At 46.7% G+C, this 14,478-nt stretch overlaps 1 protein-coding gene across 1 annotated transcript in view; it reads left to right on the plus strand.

Annotated features, from left to right (window-relative positions):
* The first annotated feature begins 8,278 nt into the window (after positions 1 to 8,278).
* The window catches only part of IGDCC4 (immunoglobulin superfamily DCC subclass member 4), a 94,494-nt gene continuing 88,294 nt past the window's right edge, over positions 8,279 to 14,478 (plus strand). Inside the window, 2 exon segments of the mRNA XM_063412579.1 lie at positions 8,279 to 8,493; positions 12,613 to 12,820. The gene's annotated coding sequence lies outside the window, so the exon portion shown is untranslated.

A 14,478-nucleotide genomic window follows, 5' to 3' on the forward strand; every position in this document is an offset into this window, starting at 1 on the left:
AGATACAATTCATGGTTTTACTCATTCCTGATTTTTCACCCACAGAGAAGCACCCCCTGTTTAAGACGGGTGTCCTCTGCCCCATTCCTAGACAAGATTCCCAGTTTGCAATCCTTAGTGTGCATCCGTGGGGGCTTCTGAGACCTGAGGGAAAGGAGTGAAGATTTAGCAAGTCCTTTCAGGCTGAAGTCATGGTGTATTTTTAGTGTTTGGGGTCACAGTGCTGGTCTGGGACAGGACAACAGGAAAATCTTTCCTGGGAGAATTTACAGCCTGAGCACAATTAACCCTCCTGTCATCTTATGGGATTAATAACAAAACTGCAAATGGCAGCTGGGATTAAAGGGCTGTGTTTTCCTTTGCAGCATCAAGTCTTTTCTCAGGATAATCATTTTCCAGACTGCTCCTGCCAGACAGACCTATGGAGAACCAGTGCTGGTCCAGTTGAGCTCCTCAGCACAGACACGCAGCATGACTGGGCTGGCCCTACAGGGCTGCACATTTCCCAGGGAATTCCCAAAATCAGGATTTCCTCTTGTAAAAGCAAACAGCAACAGACTGCTGCTCCAAGGTGAAAACCAGCAGCAAGGAAATGATGACCCAAAAACAGCAAGGTAGGGACCTGTGGGAGGAAGGAGTGGTGGTGCAGGGCCAGGATTGCATCCCTCCCTCAGCTCTTGGAGCAATGCTGTTTGCATCCTGCTGGAAGAAAAGCCCTTTTGCTTTTCCAACAAAGATAGTTTGAACAATTTGCTTTCACCATTGCCCTCCCTCTCTTCCTTTCTATTCTGCTTGCAGTTTTGTTAGAAATAGATGAGTAAATACCGTGTACGTTTGTGTGGGAGCTGCGGTGGCTTGTGGTTTTATGATTTTCCCCCCAGCTGTGATTCATTGCTTTTTACATTTTTTAATCTATTCCCCCACACCCCCTCCTGCTCTCCCTGTCTCCTTGCAGCCCAGCAGCTGTCGTTATCAGTGAAATGACTTGACATTATTTTGCTGTACTTTGTTTCTATTCATTGATTTGTTGAATGAAAACTATTTATCTGGCACTGACACGCGAGATTGGAGCCTTTCAAGAAGAGGCAACTCTGCAGTATAATTTTGCTCCAAAATGAGCAGAGCAAGAGCTCTGTGTTAAACCAGCCAGCTGAAATCCCTGGCCCCATGACTGAGCAGAAGCAGTGGCTGCACAGCCTGCAGAGGTGGTGTGTAGGAAAAGCATCTTTCCTTCTCCCCCTTGCCCCCTGGAAAGCCCTGCTGGGCTCTTGCCAGAGGCAAATGAGGGATTTCTCTCGGGCTGGGGATGCAGAGAGGTGCAGGAGGGGAGGTGCTGGGCAGCAGATGTGCAGTGTCTGACTGGGGCTCCCAGCTTCAGGAGGATGTGGAGTGAGTCCAGAGGAGGCCATGGAGATGCTCAGAGCAGCTGTGGCTGCCCCATCCCTGGAAGGGTTCACGGCCAGCTTGGACTGGCTTGGAGCAATCTGGGATAGTGGAAGGCGTCCCTGCCCATGAGATGATGTCTACAGTTCCTCCCAAATGAAGCAGTCTCTGATTCTGTGATTCCATGTTTTTGTCTGAGTGTAGATGAGTTGTTCCCCTCGGCAGGATGGGCACCACAGTGCCGGAGCAAAATCCAGACTTGCTCCTTTGCCTCCCGTCTTCTCCATCCCCTGTGGGTTCATCCCTATTTCAGTATTTGGCATCCAGGGAAAACCCCCTTGTGGATCCCTCCTCTGATCCGATAAGCCTGGAGAGAGGCTTGCACATCTCTAAAAACAGGTACCAGTGGCTGCTGTGATTTTAGTTAAAAAAAAACTGGGCACTGTCACCTCAAATGCCAGAAGCTGGTTCCTTGCCAGCGCTGCTCAGAAAAATCCCACCTCCTTGGCTCCATCAATACCATCCCACAGCTTGAAGGACAGGTTTTGCCTAGGGAATACGCTCTTGTTTGAGGGATTCAGGATCCCTTTTTCCCACAGAGCCCTGGCTCCTTTCTTCCCCGCACAATCAGCCCTCTTGCCGCTTTTCTTGCCTTTTCTTCCACCGCTTTCCCACATTCTGTTCACACCTTCATGAATATTCAGAGGCCATTGGCCATATGAAGCTATTGAGAGCTCTTGTTAACACTCCTCCTAATGACATGCACCTTCAATAGAAAACAAAAACACAGATAAGAGCTTGTTAGCGCAGACCCTTGTTCCCCACCTAACAAGGTTTCCATTGACTCGGACACTTGTGGTGACACATTGCTTGCTCTCACTGTTGCCTCTTTTGATTTGCGACTGGCTTTTACCGAGGGGGTTTTTTCCTTCTATTTTTTTTCCCCTTGCTTTTTTTCCTTTTCTAGATTTCCCCCCCCCTCCCCCCCCTTTTTTTTTTATTGTGCGGTTTTAAGCTAATTAAGAGCAAGGTCAGCTCCCGGCACAATGCGGAGCGCGGTTCAATGCGCGCCGGGAGCGGCGTGCGCGCAGCCCCGAGCGGCGGGCGAGGGCCGGGAGCGGCGTGCGCGCCTGGGAAAGTTGTGCCGCGAGCGGCGCACGAAGAGCCCGCCTTGGGTCAAGAGGTGATTAAAGCTCGGCGAGAGGCTCTGAAAAGGGGCTGAGACCACCCGCCGCGGTTCCCAAGGGCTCCCCGAGCCCCAGCCTGGCTGGACATCCGCGGTGGCCAAAACACCACCCCGAGGCCGGGCAATGGGGTGACTCTTCCAAAGCGCGACCAGGCTTCTGTGAGATGCTCCCAGTGATGCTGCTCCGGTTTATGGCCCCGCAGGCACATCCCCAGTGGCACCGCCTGCCTCGGGGCTTTTCCTGGCACTGGAATCCCAGCCGGCTTTGGCGACTCTTTTTTTCCCTCTCCTCCAGCTGTGCTTCGCCTCCCTCCCGCCGTCACGGAGATCTGCCAGGCTTTCATTAGCTGGGCCCACCCATTCGATACCATGAGATGCCTGGCTTGTTGTTGTTGGGTTTTTTTGGCCACACCTCATTATTCCTCCTATTATTAGGCTCTCGCGGCGTTGTTTGTCATCTTGTCAAGGCCCTGGAGTTTCTATGGATACTGGTCCCCTAAGTGGCCATGCTATCAATTAAGACAGCTCCGTGTCTGAACTCTTCCAGAGGACTTTGTGAAGATCCACAGATAATTTCCCTGATTTCCCTGCAGTTCCCTGTTCCTTGGGTAGGATGTGTGCTGCCTTTTCCATAACGACCGCTTGGTCAGAGCTGAGCGTGTTCAGGTTTGTCAAGCATCAAAAGGCAGGATTACCTGCTTGGCTAATGGAATTAGCTGGAAGGTGATGGGGTTAATAAACCACCAGATTATATTCATATATATTTATGACAGGCTGTCATAAATAAGCAATAATGAGATAACCATCATAGTGATGTAAGTAAAAGCACAAAACCTGCCATGGAATAAAAAGATATATGCTTTATTATGCTTTCTTTTGGACTCCCTAGGAAGAGGAAAAAGCCTCTTTTTTTTCTTATTCATACTCATCTTAAGGACAGACAACTGCAAAGCTGAGAGGATTCTGAGTATTTCTTCTGAAAATAAGATGGCTGAAAGTTTCCAAACAGAGCAATTTAAACTTGTTTTCCTTATGAAAAGCAGCATAAGCACAGCAGAATAAAAAGCATAGCATTTCTAGTGGGAAAATTAGACAGAACAAGATCATGCTGGGTTGATCAGGACTTTACTGGGAACAGGCTGAGCACATGGAGCAGCTTTGTTGAGCACCTGGCAGTTTCTCACTCTCTTCTCACTGCTCTTGAACACCCAGTATGTTTCCTTGGATAAGTTTGCTTCACCCACTGATTTTCTTTCCTGGGCATTCTGTCTCCATGCCTGTACCAGCTCATTTTCACTCTCCCTGTGCAGGTGAGCAAGACAGGAGCTCCCCCACTCTCAGCCAGCCACTTCATTTTTCTGTGTCTGTAACCATAAAATGTAGGTATTTAATGATTTCTCAGAAGTATCAGGAGGTTTTCAGCCTTTCATCCAGAGAGGCTGAGCACTGTTTGCATTTACTCTGTGGTGAGAATTAGTATCTGGGGGCAGGAGGCAGCAGGGAAAAAGGCTTTGATTTGGATTTGAGTTTTGGCTGGTGATTATGATTCTTTATATGCTCTAAACCAGTTTATCTCTCCCTAGGTGGATGTGTGCTGCCAGCAGTGTGATAATATCCATCGAGGGCTGCCCAGAGGTACAAGGAATAAACTCATCCGTTATTAGCTAATACAGGAAAGTGATTCGATATGGGTCTCAGAAGCTAGAGTAGATAAATAGGATGATAAATGTTGGCATTAGCAGACGTGACTGACTCCTCTGTCTCTGTGATTTGGTAGTGCCCAGTAATTAAATAGTTGGAGTTTAATGTATTTTAAACTAGAGCTGCAGCCTGTAAATCACGGAGATTATGCTCTTCCCTGCTGTGCACTCTCTGGGTCAGGAGGAATTCCCATTCCTGTGCCGCAGCTGTCCACGGCTCCGGCTGGGTATTGCATCAGTCAGGACAGGAAAGGCAGCACCAGCCCTGCTGCTGGCCTTGGGCAGTAAACACATTCCCAGAGCCTTTCCAGCCCAGCAGGGCGTGTTCTCCAGCCCTGGAAGGATCCCAGCCTATGTCCTCTCCATCCTGGATTGTCTCCTCTGTTCTGGCTGGAGCACCTTCATGCCCACGCACACATGCAAACACAGCCCAGGCCACTGCAGAGCCTAAATTCCAGGGGGCAAAGCATCCCAGAGGGGTCATTTCTCCCCAAACCTGTGTGTGTCACTGTGGGAGCATCAGCCCCTTGGGCTGGTTTTGCTTTCAGACACGATTTTCAGAATTATTGATTTAATTATCCCAATTTCATCATCGTATTTCACATCAAGGTTTACTTTTCTTTGCAGCCAGACAATGACCTTGTACTAAATTACACTGGCTGTCTTTTTTGTATATACAGGTTATCTAAGAAGGAAACACAACCCTTTCCAGTGCAGCTTGAAACTGTACTGAACTAAAAGTTACTTTTTCTCTCTATACACAACTATTTGTGTTTCTCATCCTTTATTGGCCAGACCTGACTCTTCTGCTGGAGGTTAGTTGTATTACGCAGAGTTTCTCCATTAGCAAAGGACAAATTCAAACATTTCCATGCAATTCAGCCATTTTGTACCTTTTAGCACCGTTTCTGGATTGGTTCAGGCTTTTACTCAGAAATTTCTCTGTGAAAACTGGCCCCACATTCAGACATGGCTTTACCAAAGCCCTGCTATGATGACCCTGAAATGCTGTCTAGAACCACAGCTGGGATAAAACCTGTCCCTGCTCTTCCTGCATATAATTATTTTTAATACGATCTATTTGTACCTCAAATTATTTCCTCTTCGAAGCATTTTATAATTAAACAATTAATTTTGCTGTATCATTGCAAGTTATGGTCTCTGAGGTCTGCCTGCTGCTCTGCATGGAGTGGTGATGAGTAACTTTACTCTGGGGAAGGATAAAAATGAGTTCTGCTATAGTTAAAACAGATATTTCTTTACCCTTCTGATGAGCAGAAGCTGATGATTGTCAACCCACAGCCTGAAGCAACAACAAATATTGTTTTCAGCAAGATCAGCAGCAGTTTAACGACTGATGAGCAGGAATTATTGGAAAGGAGTTGTTTTGGAAAGCATAAGGTATAACCTCCCCCACCGGGCTTTGCAGGGAACTGGATCATCTGTAAATCATCCTGTGGTGCTTTTTTTCCCCATACACTGTTGCTGTTTTCCTTCCAGATCACTTTTAGCCTGCCTGTTCCAGGTACCTTGTGATGCTTGACCCACACAAACCCAGGGGACTCCACCCTGTGAGGGGTGGTGTGGGAGCTGCCATCAGAGCTGAAGGGCATGGGGACATTCAGACTTTCCTGGCTCCATGGTGGTTGGGTTAAGGATCTCCCTTTTCCATGTCCCACGGCAGTTCCCTTCTTTCCGTGCTGTTGTGCCTCCCTGTGGCCCATCCTTGGAACAGAGGCTGTTCCTCAGTTGCACAAGGGGCTGTGTGATGGGATACACTGCAGGTTGCCCATGGACCAAAGGGATAAACTTTTACAAGCTCTTGCTGAGATCTGGAATGAAGAAATATGTAGCTGTTGGACCACAGAGGCTGTTTGGGTGTGAGCATGGAGCTATGGAAAAAAGATATTGGTAAGGTTGGTATAGAGTTGACAGAGCTGCCCAACAGCAGCTGTAAGATTTTCCCATGATAAAACATCTCTGGAAGAATGAATTCTCAGCTCTGGGTGACCTACAATCTTAAGTGTGGAGGAGGAATGAAAATGCCCCCAAATCCTCTCATCCTTGCAGCTGGAAGTTAAATTTCCTCCTGTCTGGTCCTCTCTTAAGCAGAGTCCCTGCTCTTACAGCTAATGGCACCTTTGGTTGCATAGTTATTTTAGCATAAATAGGAATGACTCAAAGCAGAGTGGTGTGTGGAAAGCAGTAGAAACCACCTGGTCTGATACAAGAGGGATCAGGAGTTTTTTTAGCCAAGTGAAGTGGTAAATGGAAAAAGCAGCTGGATGTAGACGAATGCAAAGTGATGAAATTATGGGCAGTGAATGGAAAGAGGGTGGAAAACAGCAGGAGCACATCAAAGGTGGAACAGCCAGAGAGGAGGCAAGAGGTACTGCAAAAATCCTTCAGTGTGATCCAGATAACCCTGGATGGAATGGAACAAAGTGCCCCCAGACCCTGCTGTACGTCAGCAAAGGAGCTGGGGGGCTGCAGAGGTTTCCCATGTGGACAGCCAGCCCATGGCTTAGCAGCAGGAACAGAGAGTGAGGCTGTGTCTGAGGAACTGCTCCACACAGCACCTTTGCTCTGGCACCTCTTTTAAAATAGAAATGATGGGTCATTACTGCAAATTTGCTGAGTTAATTCATTGAGTTTGTGTGTGTGGAGTGGCAAAGAGGAAAGCAAAGGGGTCCATGTTTGCCTGCAGCCATCTTTTATGGTCCAAGCAGCCAATTTTCTGTGTAACTATAATAAATCACGGCGACAGACACACAGGATGGTGTTGTCTTTATATAATTATTCCATAAATTGTCCCATTTTCTCCCCTAGAAAGGCCTCCCAGTTCCTTCTCTTTGCTGGAGCATGTTGTTATCCTGAACACAATACAACAAATGCATTTGAAGAACTTATTTGTAAGCGAAGGGTAAAGAGAGGGAGCCTGCTCCTGTTTCCATCACATGGCTGTTTGCTCCAAGGGGATTTGCAAAGCAAGGGAAACAACCTTACAGCTCAGGAAATCGAGCGTGAACTCCAGGACTGAAGGGAAAGCGTGGCTGAAAAGCCAATCCCCACAGAGCCCAGCTGCTAAGGGAGCGGTGGGCGAGGCCATGGCCCTGCTCCTCCTTTACTCCACTCCTCCTTCCACTGGGCTGTGGCCTGGAGGTGCCTCCTACATTCCCTGGAATCAATCCCGTGATGAATTCTGAAGTCCCTCGCTGCAGTGATGAAGGGAAGCTTTGGCATCTCTAAGTTGTCTCTGTGCAAGTGGCATTTTAGTCACTGCTGCAGACAGCGCAAGGTCAGCCCAGCAAAGTCACCTTGGTGAGCAGTGCCTTCTAAACCATCCCAGCCCCTTCCTGCTCAGATTTGCTTCTGAGAAGCTTTTAGTTCTCCTCTTATTCCTTTTGCATCCTCATTCCCTGGCTAACTGCAATTTCAGGCTGCTTAGCAGGAAGGCACAGAGCAGGGCAGGTTCTGCCTGCAAGAAGTCAGATAAACTGTTCTCCTGTGGGCACTCGCAGGTTTAAACCCCCCACAATTTGTGTACAGCGGGACTTTGGGGACCTCTTGGCTTGGCTGGTGTTTTGATAACTGAGCTTGTGTTTTTTTCTCTTTCCTTTTGCCCTGTAGAAGAGACTTTTTAAAGTACAGCAAGAGGGAAGGAAAAGTATATTCTTTTTCCAACAAGGATATAAAACCTCCATCAAATCGGCTGTGTCACTAGAGACCCAAAGCTAATAAGTTGATCTTACAGATGTGTAATAAACTCATTTATTAGGTTTTTATTTTAGGAGTTGGTAGTATTAATTAGATTGATATGGCCCATAAATCACTTGATTTGGCTGAGCCCTCAGATACTTGTAATTTAAATTAATACAAGTGCAGTTTAATTAATCTGATTAAATCCTGGGACAAGCAAGGCAGTGTTTGCAGTATCCAGGAGTAGATCACAAGGAAACGAAGTATTTTAAGGTAAAGCAGCTTCTTCATTGCAGGGTCAGTTTTGTTCAGCTGGTGAATGAGGGGACAAGAATGGAACTATGGAAGCTACAACCCAAAAAACAAACCCTGGCTTTGCTCTGAGACCTGGAAGCTGGGCAGAGCTCATCACAGCTTCTGGACCAGGCAAAGGGCTCACCTTCAAAAGTTCGTGGCAACTGCTCTGGTTTTGAGGAATCCTGATCCTTTTTCATCCTTTGGCAGAAATAAATGAATTCTCAGAAGGTGAGTTTAAGACACAGGTGAGCATAAGCCACAGGCTGATCTCTGTTGTGGTCACAATCTTGATTTTTTACTCCCTTCAGTGCTAATGAGAAGAGATAACATTTCTTTCCAGGAGGCAATAATCCATTAATTGGTTCTTCCTTGCTCAAGGGACAGACCTTTCCAGACACGAGCTGCTGCATTCCCCAGGCCAGGAGCAGACCTGGAATAGAGCAGGCAGAGGTGCAGATGAGCTGACGTGTCCCACCTGAGACTTACCTGCTCTGCATTCCCTTCCCATCCTGAGTATTCCTCCTCAGGACGTTTCTGGGTAGTGGACGATGATTTTATTGTGACTCTGCTGTAGAGAGGATGGAATGCACCCTCCTGTGGGACACACTTTGCAGGGTGCTCTGGCAGGGGTGCAGCCCTCTGCTCCCCAGCATTGACAGTTCCTAAACCTTTTCCAGGTGGATAACACCAGACACTCAAACAGTGTTTCCATCTATTTTTTCCAGAATGCTCTGTGCTTACATCTCTCAAGATTGATGTCACAAATCTGTAGAGCCCAGGCTTTTGCTGCATAGCATTTCCTCTGAACTCCTGCTAATTTGCCTTTGTCTAAGTGAGCTCCCCTATGGATAGGAGTGGAATTCAGACCCTGTGGTCCACCCTACCCTGGGTTCCTCTGTTGTCCACAACCTGTCCATGTGGGATGGAGGTACAAGTTTGGTATTTACAGCAGCTCCCCAGAACCTGGATGAAAACCCCTTCCAAGGCTCCCATGGTATGTTTAGCAGCAAAGCACCAGCCCAGGGCTCATGCAGCCGCAGGTTGTTTCCCTTAGAGTGCGGACGCCATAAAATATGTTTTCTTTAAAAGCAGGAGATAATGCTGTTACAGCAGTTGGATTAATCTAATATTCTCCTTCATCTTCAAAAGAGAATTGCCTAAATAGCCAGAGAGAGGCACATTTTATGAGTCCTTCTTAAGGGCTATCAATCAAACCTTCCAAGAAAGGCACTGATGCCCTTTTGCTCACAAGAGGGAAATTGGATTCCCCACGGCTTTGCTTTCAGTCTGCTGTAGCCTTGCCGTGTAATCGCTGCATCGCAAACGGTCTGGCCATCATTTTCTTCCACTGGTCTGAAGAAAAAGCCCACATGGAGGAAACCTGTAAGAAGAGAGGGAAAACAGCCCAATTAAAGGCAATGATCTCTTAGCTGCCTGCCCTCTCTCCCGCCTGGTGAAGGCAGATGTAAAACAATAGCTTTATTTGTGCAAGTTTTAATTGGGTAGTTCAAAGGAAGCAGCGGAGGCTCTTTTGATCTCTTGGTGTGTTTGAATGCCACGTTGCAACGGTGCCTGTTGGCCACGGCAGTGACCTCTTGTGTTAATTAGTGTTTATCTGAAATCGAATTAGCTCACAATTGGGAGAAAGCAGAGTGAAAAGCAGGGGATAAGCAGAGATTTGTGCCATTCTCAGAGGTAAAAGCAGGTCTGCTGAAGTTGACATTAAAATAACTCGGAGAACATTACATTTTTGCTTTGTTTTTCTAACACTCTTAGTCAGATGGTCCCATTTCTCTTCCTAATACCCTGTGCTGCCTTCATCTTTGCTGAGTCTGCTGGTCCGCGCCGCTCATTGGAACTTAAACCATAAACCAACACCGAACAATGATGCATTATTTATAGGAGACCGAAGGCTGCGAGGTTGACAATAGTGCAAAGCTTCTCTTTCTTGTGGTCAGTAATCCATAAATAAATACATCATCTATTTAGGTTTGCAGAACTGTCTGATGGATGGGAATAGCCTGCATTATACAACGAGAGCACCAAGGACATTGTGAAAGCCACCACCTGCTTTTGGGGCAGATTGGCTGTTTCTGAGTAAACTCTTGATGGAGACAGGGGGTGTGAGAACTGCCCAGTCAACTTTCTGGTGCCCATCTGGGGAACTCACTTGAAGGTAAAAGGAAAAAAGGGTTTAGAAATGCATAAAAGCATCAAGTTCTCTGTGTGAAATATTAGCAAGGACAGAATTTTATAGCTAAAAGTATCTCACTGGACAGGTATACGGTCCCAGTTTCTGAGCAGGGAATAGCCAGGGTTGTGGAAATCAAACATCTATCCAAACATCCATGAACATCTGCAGGCTGTCAGCATGTTGGACTGGCTGAAATCCCATCCTCAGATCAGATCCAGATCTCAAGGTTTTTCAAGTGCAGGAATGGTTTTATCTCAGCCTTACTTTTCTCTCCTAAGCTGGTTTCAAGTGTCACCAGGCTGGATTTTCCTGCTTGCCCCATAATGAGCTCATCAGTGGTGAGTAAGAAACCCCAAAAATGCCATGGTGGCACTTACTCGGTGTCCCTGGGTGTACAGCACTATCTTTTCTGGGATTAGCCACAAGAGGGTGGCATGAGGATGTGCACCAGGCAGCCTCCCTGCTTCACCGCATGCCATTTTATAGCCAGCTCAGTAGAGCCAATAAAACTTCAGAACAGATCCTTGTTTTTGGCACATGAGCACATTTCCCACTACAAATGAGCCTGCCGGGTGTTTCTTACGGCAGCACTGACTGAGAGTATTCCTTGATGCTACACGTGCTCTTTCTGCTTAAACCCAGCCTCAGTTAGTGGGTACCATAGCAGCGGATAAAATTTAGAGTATTTAGGATCAAAACTTTTATTGGTTCTTGCTAACTGCTGTAGGGAGAAGTCCACAGGTGTTGTTTATGAGAAAATATTATTTTTCCTAGTCCTGGATGTTTACAAGGCAGTGATGTTCCACTCGACTGCTTTATGGCTCATTGGGATGGTTCTAGTAGGTTTTTATTTGATTGTGGCTGACAGTGAATGAGCTGGTTAACAAATATGCACAAAATAGTCTCAGTGACAGCAAGGAAGAATAACTGACATGAAATAGATTCATTTAATCTAAAAACTACCCAGCCTGGATTGTCCTGGTGTGTTTTTTTCTGAATTGGACTGTCAGCAACCCAACCCAAGTCACTTGTCTTGAATGATCACAGAATCCCAGAATGGTTTGGGTTGCAAGGGACCTTAAAGATCATCTTGCTCCAACTCCTGCCATGGGTAAGAATACCTTCCACTAGACCAGGTCGCTCAGAGCTCCATCTACCCACCCTTGTCTTGGGCACTTCCAGGGATAGGGCAGCCCCAGCTTCCCTGGATAACCTATGCCAGGGCCTCACCACCCTCACAGGGAAGATTTTTTTCTAAATATCTAAACGAAAGCTACTCTCTTTTAGTATGAAGCCATTCTCCCTTGTCCTGTCACTCCATGCTCTTGCTAAAAGTCCCTCTCCATCTTTCTTGTCAGGTCCCTTCAGAATCAGTCGTTGTGTCTCTGTGTAAGGCAAATTCTCATTTGATTTAGCAAAGCCTCACCCGTGTGGCAAGTCCCAGGAAGAGCAAGAAACAGGGCACTGGGACTTCCAGGCAGCAATACAATCAAAGAGACATAAAAACCCACTCCAAGTTTGATGTGCAAAGCTTTGTAAGTGCTGGAGGATTTGTACCTTATTATAACATGATATTTTTCCATGTACAGGCAGAGGGATGACATTGGTACTTAGAATCCACTCTGCTCTCATTCCTGCTCCATAGCCTGGCACCGTCTACATCATAACTCCCCATCCTGGATCCCTGCAGGTTTATTCAGGGTGTGAGTCCCTCCTCACCCATGGCTCTGGCTGTACAGCCAGGGCCCTTGCACACAGAAATCCCTTTTGCCATGAACACATTTTAAATACAAGCTTCCGAATCTCATTACGTGCTGCCTTTTCCATTCGTTTTCCTCCTAACAATGCACCTGCCAATATCTGCCCCTGAGCTCCATTTTAAGCAGCGTTTTCCATAGTTAATGTCACACTCTTGCTCCCAATCTATCTTTGGCAACTGCTGACTGCCTGCAGCAGGACCAGAGGAAGAAGGAAAGCCCTCCCTGGGTATAACAATAACACAACACCCATTCCTGGAAGAATGATGAGATAGGCTGTGTAATAAATATTTATAAGAGCAAGCGTAATGAAATGGATGTGTAGGATGCTGAGTCTCCCTTAGGGTTTGGTCATCACATGTTTTTTTCCTCTTTTCTTTCTTCCCTGTGATACAGAATTGTCCTGATGTCCCTGGGTTGTTGAGCAAATTGCTCATTGTGTTGCTCACTTACACAATGCATGTTATTATGTGCAACCAGCTGCTCCTGTTTGGCATTGCTCACGCATATGGAACAGGAGGCTACCATCACTTTCCTCGTCTGGAAGTCAACGTTCCCTCTCGCATCGAAGTTGCTGCCAGACCAGAAGAAGTCTGGGAACAAAGTGAGTCCTGGTGGGAAAGGTCCCTGAGAGACTCCTTTTCTGGGAAGACCGAGGGTGAAGCCTTGCAGTGAGTTTGAGCTGATCCAGCTTTGTACTGCTGTTGAAAACTTCCTCATGTCTGTGTCTGCCTATTCCCATTGCTTTCCTTGTGCTGGCACTAACTCCTGAGTGATTGCACAGGGAGCTGGAGCAGGGCCCTGATTTTGTTGTTAATGTTGTCGCCAATTAAGTTTTCAGCACCATCCTTTCCTCTGTCCAGCTCCAGGCTCATTCAAGCACTAATGCCGTCACAAAGGAAAGAGCAGCCAACTCTTCTGGTAATTAGAGCTGCTTAAATCCGTCATAAAATGTCAACCTCAGCACTGAAAACACGTCTGGAGTCAGGGACGGTCAGAAAACGGAGCAAGGCTGTATTTGAGACTGGAAAATTTAATCCTGTTTGGGAGAGAAAGGGCCTAATCTGTGAATCTTCTTGCTCCTCACTGCTTTCTCTCTGAAATGGCTTCCCCCTGTTTTTCAGGTTTCTTTTATTTTAGGGTGTCTTTTTTGGAGCAGGTGTTGTTCTTTACCTGAATTTGTTTAGTAACTTGTACAATTAGATCCTGGTAGTCTGAATCCCACAGTTGCCAGCTGAAAGTGGACACGGGCTGCTTCATGTGGGTTTGGATTCAGAGGCTGGATAAGTTCTGATTCAGAACCCTCTGTAATTTGTTTCTGTGCTCCAAGGTCTCTTGCACTAGTAGCCTTTCAGAAGCATGGATCCCCTTTGGCTACAGGCTGCCTGCATGGGAAAAACCCTGAAAAATGAGGCTTTTGACCCTTAAAATGGGACTTCACACCCTAAAAATGTGTCTTTGGATGTTCAAAATTACTGCTGAGCTAGACAAATTTATAGCACCTTTTGCTGGATTTCCATAGTGGCTGTTATTCTTGGGATCTTATACAAACCAAGATATGTGTACAATACACTGTCCATACACCTGACTCACCAAAAAATTATTGTAGCACAGAAATAATGTCTCTCAAAGGGTGAACAAAAAGCTGAACTACAAACACCTGCCTATGGCTGCTGCTCCACCTGTAACACTTTCTTCTCTCAAAGTGTCAGATGTTTGCAGCGATTGAAAGGCTGAAATGCCTCATCCACAGGAATGGGAATGCTGGGGAGTCTACAGCACATAAATGGGGGGGTTGCTGCCCTAAGTAATTGGGCAGAAGTGCCATTTTCTGGGAAGGAATGTCCCTTTTCTTGGCATGGCTGCTGTCACTTTGTTCTTTATGGACTGACAGCCAGGGAGTTACCTGATCCTTCCCAAATCTCCTAAGTGGCTCTTTCACCGGGCTCTCCCTCTGTAAGTGCCACAGGGAATCATTTCACCTCTGTGAGCAGACGCTGGGACTTGGTGTTGCTCCTGCAGAGCACAGGTGTTGTCAGTGTGAAGGAGCTGGTGCTCCAGGTGACGTTTCTGCTGCTTTCTCAGTTTGGGGGCTGTTTGCCAAGTTGCTGTTTTTTTCTTTTCCCCAGGGACAGATATTCAAGGAATATATCTTGCAAGCTTGGGTTTGTTGAAATACTGGTTTCATTCCTGTTTCCACAGACGTGCAGGAAGACAAAGAGGTGCCACAGAGGAATCGAGTAACACTAAGATCAGGTAGAG

This window comes from Prinia subflava, chromosome 15, assembly GCF_021018805.1.
Source record: "Prinia subflava isolate CZ2003 ecotype Zambia chromosome 15, Cam_Psub_1.2, whole genome shotgun sequence".
Classification (NCBI taxonomy): Eukaryota; Metazoa; Chordata; class Aves; order Passeriformes; family Cisticolidae; genus Prinia; species Prinia subflava.